At 39.6% G+C, this 12,136-nt stretch overlaps 1 protein-coding gene across 2 annotated transcripts in view; it reads left to right on the top strand.

Moving 5' to 3' along the window:
• Positions 1 to 12,136, top strand: part of LOC126425068 (retinol-binding protein pinta-like) — a 271,017-nt gene that overhangs the window by 60,945 nt on the left and 197,936 nt on the right. Inside the window, exon 2 of one of the 2 annotated variants that reach the window (XM_050087978.1) lies at positions 8,346 to 8,436. The exons of the other annotated variant lie outside the window; for it this stretch is intronic. The gene's annotated coding sequence lies outside the window, so the exon portion shown is untranslated. The remainder of the gene's footprint in view (positions 1 to 8,345; positions 8,437 to 12,136) is intronic. 2 annotated transcript variants of the gene reach the window in all.

Genomic DNA, 12,136 nt, shown 5'->3' with positions numbered 1-12,136 from the left:
CGATGACACTGGTCCGTCTCTCTCGATTGTCTGGAGATTTCTATCTGCAGGTAGCGAACTCTGCAGCCATTTAAAAAGCTGCACCAGTATTGCGCAAACTAAGCCTAAATATTAAAATCATGCAACCACATTATAAAACTTTTCGGCTTAGAAAACAGAGAATGTGATTTTTCTCCAGAAGTAACACAAAAATAACTGCAAAACTTTTGCACCACGTTTCTTTACAAAAGAGATTCCTCATAACTAGCGGGTGGTGCTCTGTAGCGACGGATTTGTGAAGTACTTCACCTCTCTGTCTTATCCGGTGGTCCAACTCTTCCACAATAACCGCATATTGTTGTTTATTTGCAGCATGAATGACCTCTTTTCTGTCTTATAGACGCGGGCACGTGAAGCATTTTCCTTTTCGTGGTCTTTCAGTTGCCGCCGTCTTCGAACTGTTGGCTACTAATTCCACAGCGTGCCATGGCTTGTAGAACTTCATTTTGGGGGCGTAGGGTTGTTGATTCCCCTCTCCATATAACAAAGTTTTTATCAGGTCTGGCTTCCATTTAGTTGGGATGTTACCGTGAAAATTATTGCTCCTACATCTAATATGTTTGTGCATGAGACAAAATACCCTGTTGTTGACGTCTCTTCCAAGTGCACGTAACTGCCTTCAGGTTAAGAGACTTCTGATACACATTCACTATACTGGGTGTAAATTTTAAGTTGACAAATCAGAATAACTCGAAAAATAAGCTTCACACGAAAAAATGCGTAGAATCCAAAGATGATTATTTCCGGGGGGGGGGGGGGGGGCGGGACATCTGCTAGTGCTAAAATTAGCCCGCCACCCCAGCCCCCTGGGTGTGGGGCGGGAGGCAACTTTAAAAATTTCACGTGGGAAACCCCAATTTTTACTGCAAAATCAGATTCTACATAAAAAGCTACGTATATTTCGTTTTAAACATTTGTTTTGATTCTTGGTAGTTGGCGCTGTAATTCAAGAAAATCCATGTTCTCATTATTGCGTGGAAAATGGTTACGGATAAATAAAAAATACTTATTTATTTCGTAAATTTTGATTCGCAAAAATTAAAACTCTCCCTCTCTCCCCGTAAGGTGGGGTTTGAGAGAGAGGAATTAGAGTTTTACAAATGTTGACCCAAATATTAATTTCTTCCTCAGATTCGGATAAGTTTTGTTTGGGTCAAGATTTATAAAACTGTAATTCCTCTCTCTCAAACCCCGCCCTATGGGGAGAGAGGGAGAGTTTTAGTTTTAGCGAATCAAAATTTACGAAGTAAATAAGTATTTTTTATTTATCCGTAACCATTTTCCACGCAATAATGAGAACATGGATTTTCTTGAATTACAGCGCCAACTACCAAGAATCAAAACAAATGTTTAAAACCAAATATACGTAGTTTTTTTTATGTAGAATCTGATTCTGCAGTAAAAATTGGGGGTTCCCATTTGAAATTTTTAAAGTTGTCTCCCGCCCCACACCCAGGGGTCTGGGTTGGCGGGCTAATTTTAGCACCAGCAGATGTCCCCCTCGAAAATGATCAACTTTGGATTCTTCACATTTTTTCGTGTGAAGTTTATTTTTCGAGTTATTCTGGTTTGCCAACTTAAAATTTACACCCTGTATAATAATGTCGTTTGTACGTCTTTCATCTACAGTTGGGCTGTTTGCCTTAGCTACATCACACGTTTGTTCTCTTTTCGCCACACAATGTGAAAGTGTCAAATTGTATTTCAGACGAAAGATAATAAAAGTTCTCAGGCCATGGAAGCCTTTATTTGGTGGAGTGATTGTTTAGTCACTATGTCTCTTACTCGACAAGATGGAATTTTCGTGATACTGTGTACTGGTATCCTGCTCATTGGAGGCAGCGATTATCTCTATAGAGTTCCATCATGATCGATAAAGGAGTCAGCAGTTGTGTAGTCTGTATCATCTAACTCTTCAGTGCTTGTTTCACCTGGGACAATTGATGACGTGGGTTCATTGTCCTGGTGACCATCAGATGGAAGAAAGCTTCATCTTCAAGATACTCACTAACAATTGATTTGAAGTTTTGATCACCTTCGCTGGCTGCAAATGTTCTTCTGTCTTTAGGGACAGTTTGGTATCGGATTATGTTCTAATTAACGAAAAATAGTATTATAAGTACTTATTCTGTTTATGATACAAAACTTACATTCATCTGAAAGTGTTTTGGCTTTGAAAAATACACTTGTTTTCAGTTGAGGACTGCCATATAGATTTTGCTTCTGGGCTCTCAGTGAAGAGTACAGTTGTATGAAACTGACAACCGTTATCAGTAATCTAGCTACTTTAATAAGTCATTCTGGTGAAATATAAATGTTATTGTTGTGGTCTTCAGTCCAGAGACTGGTTTGATGCAGCTCTCCACGCTACTCTATCCTGTGCAAGCTTCTTCATCTCCCAGTACCTACTGCAACCTACATCCTCCTCAATCTGTTTAATGTATTCATCTCTTGGTCTCCCTCTACGATTTTTACCCTCCACGCTGCCCTCCAATACTAAACTGGTGATCCCTTGATGTCTCAGAATATGCCCTGCCAACCGATCCCTTCTTCCAGTCAAGTTGTCCCACAAATTTCTCTTCTCTCCAATTCTATTCAATACCTCCTCATTAGTTATGTGATCTACCCATCTAATCTTCAGCATTCTTGTGTACCACATTTCGAAAGCCTCTAGTCTCTTCTTGTCTAAACTATTTATCGTCCACGTTTCACTTCCACACATGTCTACACTCCACACAAATATTTTCAGAAACGACTTCCTGACACTTAAATCAATACTGGACGTTAGCAAATTTCTCTTCTTCAGAAATATAAATATATGCATAAATATAAATATAAAGTACCTAAAAGGCAGCTGTTTCGCTACGTGGTCTAAAAGACGCCTTTAATGCATTATACTAGTAGGACTATAAGATTTATAAAGTAAAATAATTACTGTTACGTCCAACAAACAGTTTTCCTTCTGAGCAAAACCAGTTGAATTCCAAGTGTTACCCAGCACATCGGCTAAAATCAATAAATTTTAAGACAATTTTTGGACAGCACGAAATGTTGCCATGTATAAATCACACTGTTATACATACAAGAGTTAACAAAGGTAACATATGACCTCAGGCTTGCTATGGAAAGACAAGAGGTGACTATCATGTGCTTCTTAGACATTAGCAAAGCCTTTGACACTGTCGACTTATTTGCCAAACTTGACAGCCTAAATTTCTCGCCAGGCGCAGTGTAATGGTTTCTGTAGTACGTGACGTCTCGCCAACAATGCGTCGTGTCCGGCATCATAAAGGAGACAGGCAGTATCGCGCGACCCCTAAGATTCGGTAATAGGTCCTATACGCGTTTCATTGTATGTCGCTGACGTATCGTCAGTTTAATACATTAAATGCATTCCCTATTGCGAATAATAACTATCAGCTGTAGAATGGAGTGACAATGAAAATTTGTGCCGCATCGGGAGCCGAACCCGGATTTCCCGCTTATGGCGAGCGGTTGGTTCACCATTTGGCTATCCGTGCATTACTCAGGGCCAGCCCCAAGCTTAGACGTGGTAAGTCGACCGCACAGGGTAAGCGGGTTCGAGTCCCGACCCGGCACAAATTTGCAATGTCTCCACTCCTTTCTAAAGCTGATGGTAATCATAATCCTCTATTGCGAATACATTTAATGTATTTCATAACAGCTGTAGTCGCCGCAGTGCCTGTTCCTTTGGACATGGATGGACGTGTAAAAGAACTTTGTATCGCAATCAGAATAATGGAGACACTGCAGTATCGTATCGTCAGTCTCGTCCCATAGCAAATAACACATATACGCTGATGATCTCCATTTCTATGTAACAAGGAAAGTTCCCCAGTGATGGGATAGACTTTTTTAAACCATCTATAGTGATGTAGTTTAAGATCCCAGGTATCATAACCTGCAGCCATCTCCCTGGTGGACCCTCAATTGCGAGTAATAGATGAAAAAAATTATTCTGAATTTTGCGTGACGCACAGTATCTTTAAACAACTATTACTGCGTAGGCTGCTTGCGTAGTGTAATTGATAGGGTAGCACTTTGTATGCAAAAAGTTGTGGGTTCGAATCACATCATATGCTTCAAATTTAAAAAAAATCTGTATCGAAATGATATTGATCACTATTTTTATTCAGTTGCTTGGTTTAAATGTAATATTTTATTTCTATTCGCGTGTCACATTTTAATCGCCCCATGGACTTTCACATTTTTGTATCATTCTTTCTCCACTTGGAATTTTTAGGAATTTATGAATGTGAATTTAATTATATTTATGTACTATAATATTTGGAAATGTTGATCTGTCGGTTAAAACACAAAAGACGAAATAATCTTTATATGTTGACTGTGCAACGGTGCAAAAAGTGGTAAGAAAAAATAAGATGATACAATGAAAGAAATTAAATCGAAATTAGTACATAAAATTAATCAATATCACATGACTCAAGGGAAAAAGCTTGATAACCAGAAAAATGAGAGCCAATGAGGAACTTGATATAATGATTAGAATGATATGACAAAGGAATAGAAATAAAAATTACATTTAAACTAAGTAATCATCGAAGTGATTTTGACATCGATTTTTAAAAGAAATTGAAAAATTACAACGAAAAACTAGCGAAATTTACAAATTTCATACTTCTTTACTTACTCGATGACTAATTTTAGGCCGGAACCAATCTTCAAATCGTCGTAACAGATAGTCAAAATGGTATATCCGAAACTGCAAAAACCACATCAAAAGTATATACATATTATTAAGAGCAAACGAACAGTTAATGCTCATACAGATTCCTTCCGTCACTGTCAAAGTGCTCTTCATAAGATACGGTGCACTTGTCAAGTCTTCTTCCCACAGAAGCATGTGTGTAACCCTCCACCTTTAGTATTGTACAGTGCCTTTCATGAAGCTATTTTTACCGCCTCCACATCATCATACCGCTTTCCTTTGACACATTTTTCATTCGCGGGAGGAGAAAGTCGTAGGGGGCTCGTCTGGCGAATATCCAAGGTGGAAAACGACAGGCCATCTCTTTTATTTATTTATTTGGTCCTGTTGATTACATATTGTACAACCAGTTTGCAAGTAATATAGGACAAGTCAATTGATACAATACAGTAGTACATGAACATTTATACATCACATTGCACAGACATTTGTTTATTTCCCAATAACAATTACTTGCATGCAGTATTAAAGCCTGCATTATGCCAAAAACAGTTTAAGTGACTGGTCCCGAGTTCGAGTCTCGTTTCGACACACAGTTTTAATCTGCCAGGAAGTTTCATATCAGCACACACTCCGCTGCAGAGTGAAAATATCATTCTAGTTTAAGTGACTGTATAAAATAGTAGAATAAGTGATAGTGCATATTTTTATGCTACTGACATAATAAACAGGTAAATTTGCTTCATGGTCATGGTTTGGATTAAATACAAATTTTAACTGCATTCCTTAAGAAGAGGTTTAAGTGAATGCTAAAGAGTGTGGTATACATGGGAGTTCACATTTTCTCCTAATGACATAGATAAATTTGTAAATTTACATTTTATCACCACAATTTCAGTTAAACTACAAGTAACAGCACCATACTTTATCTTTAAATGGCTCTGAGCACTATGGGACTTAACATCTGTGGTCATCAGTCCTTTATCTTTAAGGGAGTACTTTTCTTAGGCAGTTTCCCCCACTATTATACCCTATAACTCTAAGTATTCATTCACTTTACAGAAAGTTTATACGATAAGGAATAATTTTAGTTTCCTTTTTGAAAACCTGTACATTATGTATTTCCTTTTTAATATTTATAGGGAGCTTATTGACGATCTTTATACCTGACTCTGTAACTCCCCTGTGTATTCTAGTGAGAGTTGCAGAGCCTGAGTGAAAATGTTTCACCTGTCTTGTGTCATGGTTGTGGATGTCACAATTTTCCCGAAGCAATTCCTTGTTGTTGGCTACAAATAACATCAGTGAGTATGTATACTGACCTGTGATGGTAAGAATCCTGAGAGATTTGAAGAGACTCTGCAAGATGCCCCATTAGGGACCGCACATATTAGTCTCGCTGCTCGTTTTTGTATTCTGAAGACTTTTTCAACACCTGCAGCATTTCCCCAGAAGATTATGCCATAGGAGAGAACAGAATAGAAATATACAAAATACGACAACAACATTATTTCTCTGTCCACTAACTGATGGAGATCTCTTAGTGCAAAGTACTATGAGCTAAGTTTCTCGACCAGCTCATCAATTTGTTCTTTCTGTCTTAGGTGACTGTCTATCTGGATACCTAAGAATTTTGTATGTGTGGTTTCATTTATTTTGTGACTGTTACCATGTATTTCAGGAACTTTATTTTTTTTTATTTTTTGTCAGAAACTGTATCATACTGGTTTTTGAAAGATTTAAGGTTAGGCTATTCGCAGTGTACTTGAGTAGAGACTGTTGTGGCAATATCCTGCATTGTGGAGTTGGCTCCTTTTACAAGAACACTTGTACCGTCAGCAAACTTTTGCTCTGTTTTTAATTGTGATTAGTAGATCATTAATGTAGATCAGGAAAATTAGTGGCCCAAGAATCTAGCACTGTGGGACTTCATACTTTATATTTCCCCAGTCTGACTTTAATGTTGTACCTGTCCCCCTTAAGACAACCTTTTGCCTCCTGTTCTGTATGTATGATTCTATCCAAGTCAAAGATTTGTCTTTAATGCCATAATGTAGAAGCTTTTTTAAGAGTGTGTTGTGATCTACACAATCAGATGCCTTGGCAAGGTCACAAAATATCCCCATTGGATACCTTTTGTAATTTAGTTCACCTAAAATTTCATCTGTCTGTGGAGGAGTCCTTATGAAAGCTGAACTGTGTAGGAGCCAGTAAGCCATTTTGTGTAGTGTGACTATAAATATCATACACTATTCTTTCAAATACCTTTCAGAACACTGGCAGCAAAGAGATGGGCTGATAGTTGGATATTTCATCCCTTGCTCCACTTTTGTGGATTGGAATCACTACTACATGTTTTAATCTATCTGGGAACACACTAGTTTCCATAGATTGGTTGCACAAATAGTAGAGTATATAACAGATTAAGTCTGCACATGATTTTAAAATCCTACTTGATATGCCGTCATATCCACAGGGATCTGAGTTTGTGAGTAATTTTATGGTTTTTCCAATTTCTTTAGTAGTTGTACTTCTGAAATAGAGTGATACTTTGGATGTTGTTTGCATGTGGTTAAGTAGTTCAATAGCTTCTGTGTGAGACTGTTTATTATGGTTCACTGTTTTTTCAGCTATAGTGAGGAAAAAATTGTTGAAATCTGAGGTTGCAACTCTGCGGTTATTATTGTCAGGTTTTATGTTGCTATTTGTCTCACTTTTTATGATGTGCCATATGGTTCTTATTTTATTGTTTGAGTTGCTATGTTTTTGTGCGTAGTGCAACTGTTTGGCCTTCTTCATTACACTTGTTAGAATTTTACAGTATTTCTTGTAATGTAACTTTACTGCTGGGCCTGTACTTGTTCTCTATCGTACATACAGATCTCTCTTTTTGTTATATTATAGTTTTATGCCAGTAGTTAGCCACTCTTTCCTTTTACTACAGGTTGGTTTGATTCTAATCTGTCTTTTGGGGAAAGAAGCTTCAAAATGTTTAAGGAATAAACTCAGGAAAGAGTTGAACTTCTCATTCATTGTATCAGCCTGGTATACTTCTTCTCATGGTTCATGGCATAAACTATTTCTGAAGAAGCAAGTAGATTCATCATTTATTTGAGATGCCAAATAGTGGGTCGCTCTTAAGGCTGTGCGTGTGGGCGCGTTGTCGTGATGAATGGGTGTCACCTGTGGTCGTGTGACCACTGGGTACAAATTGCCGATTCGCAGTTCCACGAACATCAAAAAAGAGACTTCACATCCCACCTCACTTGCCTTGCTTTTTTCGGTTTAGGAGAGTTGGGAGCCCTCCACCTACATGATGCTTGTTTGGTTTCTGGGTCATACCCGTAAGACCAACACTCATCGCCTGTAATGACTTTGTTCACAAAATCTGGATAACTTCCAGTGTCTGTTTTCAAGTCTTCGCACACTCCTTTGTGAGAAGACTCAGAACAAATTTAGCGGAAACGTGCCTCGTGTGCAAATCCTCACTCAGAATCAACTGGCACGAGCTCCCACTCACGCCTGTCTCCTGAAATTTGGTCGATCATGAAACGGCGACGCTCCTTGATCTTTTGACGGATTTTTTCAATGTTTTCCTCGTTTTGCTATGTTGCAGGACGTCCAGAAAGAGGCTGGTTTTCAACACTTTTCTCGCCACGTTGTTTGCACCTCATAACATCCTTCTGGAAATCCTCTTGAAGCATTTGGTGAGTCTCCATTGCCGATTTTTTAAACAGGACACAAAATTCCAAATACTCTTTGTTCTTTTAAAGCTGCACACAACTGATAGTGGCAGCTATTTATTTACAGCTCGTACAAAGTAGATACGTGTTTCAAAGTTTTACTGACCTTCAAAGTAGTCACCAGCATTGTGTATAACCCGTTGCCAGCGATGTGGAAGTCGTAGGATAATCTTAGCAGTGCCAGTAGTGTTAACAGTTCCAGCGGCGCGATCTATTGCCCGACGAATTTGTAGCAGTTCTGAAGCGAATGCCGTGAAGTGTTTCCTTCAGTTTAGAAACTGAGTTGAACTCACGAGGGCTTAAGCCAGGGGAGTGCAGTAGGTGGTATAGCACTTAGCAGCCCCATCAGTCGAACAAATCAGTAACAGCTTGCACTGTACGTGCTTGAACATTCTCCTGCAAAATGATGGTCAGGTCCTGCGGAAAATGTCATAACTTCTATCTCTATGCTGTTTATTTTTAGAACACAGCCTACGACCAGCTTAGAGACGGAAGTGATGACACTTTCTGCAGGACCTGACCATCATTTTGCAGGAGAATGTTCAAGCACGCAGAGTGTAAGCTGTTACAGATTTGTTTGACTGATGGGGCTGCTAAGTTCTATACCACCTACTGCACTCTCCTGACTTAAGACCTCGTGAGTTCAACTCGATTTATAAACTGCAGGAAACATTTCACGGCTTTCGCTTCAGAACTGCTACAAATTCGTCGGGCAATAGACCGCACCGCTGGAACTGTCAACACTACTGGCACTGTTTAGAGTATCCTACGACTTCCACATCGTTGGAAACGGGTTATACACAGTGGTGGTGACTACTTGAAGGTCAGTAAAACTTTGAAACACGTATCTATTAAAGTTCCAATCCTCGTATTTATCGATGGGTACCCAACATTATAGGAATGATGTTCAGACAGTGTATTTGCATTGTTAGTGGTGCTAGTGTCTTGACTTGCCGTTAGGCGCCGGTACTGGCAGAGCGACGTGGAGTTGAAACAGGAGCATCGGTTAGTATTGCAGTTGCAGACAGTCAACATGGCCGGCCGCTGTGACTGAGCGGTTCTAGGCGCTACAGTCTGGAACCGTGCGATCGCTACGGTCGCAGGTTCGAATCCTCCCTCGGGCAAGGATGTGTGTGGTGTCCTTAGGTTAGTTAGGTTTAAGTAGTTCTGAGTTCTAGGGGACTGATGACCTCAGATTTCAAGTCCCATAGTGCTCAGAACCATTTGAACCATTTGAACAGTCAACATGGGTCTGGAAAGATGGGCAGGGCTTTACTCGTAACACTCTTCGCTAGTGTCGTTATCCATCGGGATCAAAGCAATACGGCCAGGTTTTCTTTCCGCACCGGGATTGAAGGACATGACTCGAAAGTTCGAATTAACTGGCGATTTGGGTATTTTTCTTGGGAGACGCCGGCGGCGAATTGCGCCGCAGGTTGTTGAAGAGTTTACTGTTGCTGGGGTAGAGAATGCTGGACATAATGAGCGATCTTCAAGCAGTGCAAGAGTTGTGTCACGACAGCTGGACAGTCCATTGTCAACCATTGTTTTGGGCAGCAGAAGTGCGGTTCCAGGCAGATGGCCATCACATGGAGCACACTGGAACATACACATGGTACGCCATTAACAAATGTTACCTTCTCATGTGGAAACTAAAATGTGCCTCTTTCAATGTTTTATTCGTTATCTCTCTTCCGCATGTCATTACAAAGGTTTCCACAAAGTGTCATTCTCCTACTGTAACCTCCCCCCTCACTTATCGACCTTAATGACAGTGAAAAATTAAACCGCGTGTACCTAATGGAAATTTGGGAAAAGCAATCGTCACCGAAGTTAATCTATCGGTAAAGAGGGAGGAAAGGGTTACATCTAAATGAAAGGAAAAATGCAAATGAAACTGGTGGAAATTAATTTTGAAAAGGGGTAAAGTTAATAAAGAAAGTAAATGTGCGGCCGTTACGTTAACAATTAACTAGCGGTAATTAGATATTTGAGATTTGGGGGATATCACGGTCGCCAGTCCTAAGGACAATTACTATAGTAACTGAAAAAGAAAGGTTATTACACATATAATTATCACTAGAAGCGTGGCAACTGAAGGTTGACACGTGTAGTGTGAAAACTGAAAGTTTGTCAGAAGTAATAAATTTCGCTACACTCTGACTTAATTTAGCAAAAGAATTAATAAAACTGGAAAATCGAAAGTTAATTTAGTGACTGAAGTTAATAGTGAGCTTTCTTTCTGAAGCACATCGACATTCAGTAAAATAAGGTTAGTCCTGGACTACCTCAACAATCATTTCAGAAGCTACTTGAATCTACGCAATTTAGAAATAAGAGAATTAACTTTGAACTTGAATTAAATGATTCTGAACAATTAACAATAGTAAAATTTAGTACGTACCAAGCTGAGCTGCAGTCATAGGTAACTAAAATACGGTAACAAAACTCGCACTCTTAATTTGTGCTTCTGCAATCTAAATATTGTAGCCAGCTGAATTTGAAATTAAAGCAGTGAAATCGAATGATGCTGGCGTTTGAATTTCAACGACCCTCGGGCTCATTTCGGAAAAGGAAGGGACCCTGCTTGGCAATGCAATTGGGACAATGAGCAACATAGGTTCATGCTAAGTTGCTGTAATTTTGCGAGGCAAATGGAACAATTTGAAAAGCTGAGGTCTGCCATACAGTTCTGAAACTTTACGTGCTTTTAGTCTTCCTTGTTGGTTGATTGAAGGTTTGAAGCCGTCGATCGAGGAGGTGGCGACAGTCACTCATTGTCGGCCGTCGCTGTTGCAGAAGCTGGATGTTGGCGCGCCTTCTTCTCGACACGGTCACCAGGCGAAACGGGCTCTTGATGTGCGCCAGCTAATGCTTCCCGTCCGCGACACCGTGTCAGAAACTATCATCGCGAGTCGAGCGCAATTACATGCTGCCAAACCCCGAAAGCGCGGCAACTCGCGGGAGCGTCACACAACACCTCTCCACTCGCTACTCCCGCCAGACTCTCACTGCCCGCGCCCCACGCGGCAGTGTTAACACTCCCAAACATCCTACACACTTTGATTCTTCACACGACCCATCGATGTAATCGTTCGATAGCAGTTTTCCCTAGGCAAGACCCAGCGTAAAAATACAAATAATATTTACGAAACAAACCAATTATACATCGACATGAGTGCATAAATATATATATACAAACAGTAAAACAACTACAATATATAAAGACACAGAAATGTCATATATTCAGGTAACAAAAATAAGGAAAACAAATTATAGTACAATAGATGGAAATAGGAGGATATGCATTTCCGGCGTTACACTACGATCACTATTTTGCAATGAGGGTCGTGTCAAGTAGTGAAAGTCTGATTATAACCACCATGTATTAGCAACCACTTAAAGCATTAAACATAGAAACAGATCAGATCTTTAGATATCCTAGGAAAAATATAAGTCGCTTTACAAAAAAATTAATAGATAGCCCATAATGCCATATAGGTCTCTGTTCCTATGGCTATTTAAATAGCGTCCACCGTTATTGTGTCTATGAGAGCAGGTGTCGTAATTGTCATAAAATTGGAAACGCTAGCCCCATTAATATGGGAGGATGTCACAATTTTAAAAAACACACACACATCAAAAAAAGATTGGCATTACCTCG

This window comes from Schistocerca serialis, chromosome 10, assembly GCF_023864345.2.
Source record: "Schistocerca serialis cubense isolate TAMUIC-IGC-003099 chromosome 10, iqSchSeri2.2, whole genome shotgun sequence".
In the NCBI taxonomy this organism is placed as follows: Eukaryota; Metazoa; Arthropoda; class Insecta; order Orthoptera; family Acrididae; genus Schistocerca; species Schistocerca serialis.
The sequence above is the reverse complement of the archived record's forward strand: the minus strand, read 5'-3'. Positions and strand labels throughout refer to the sequence as shown.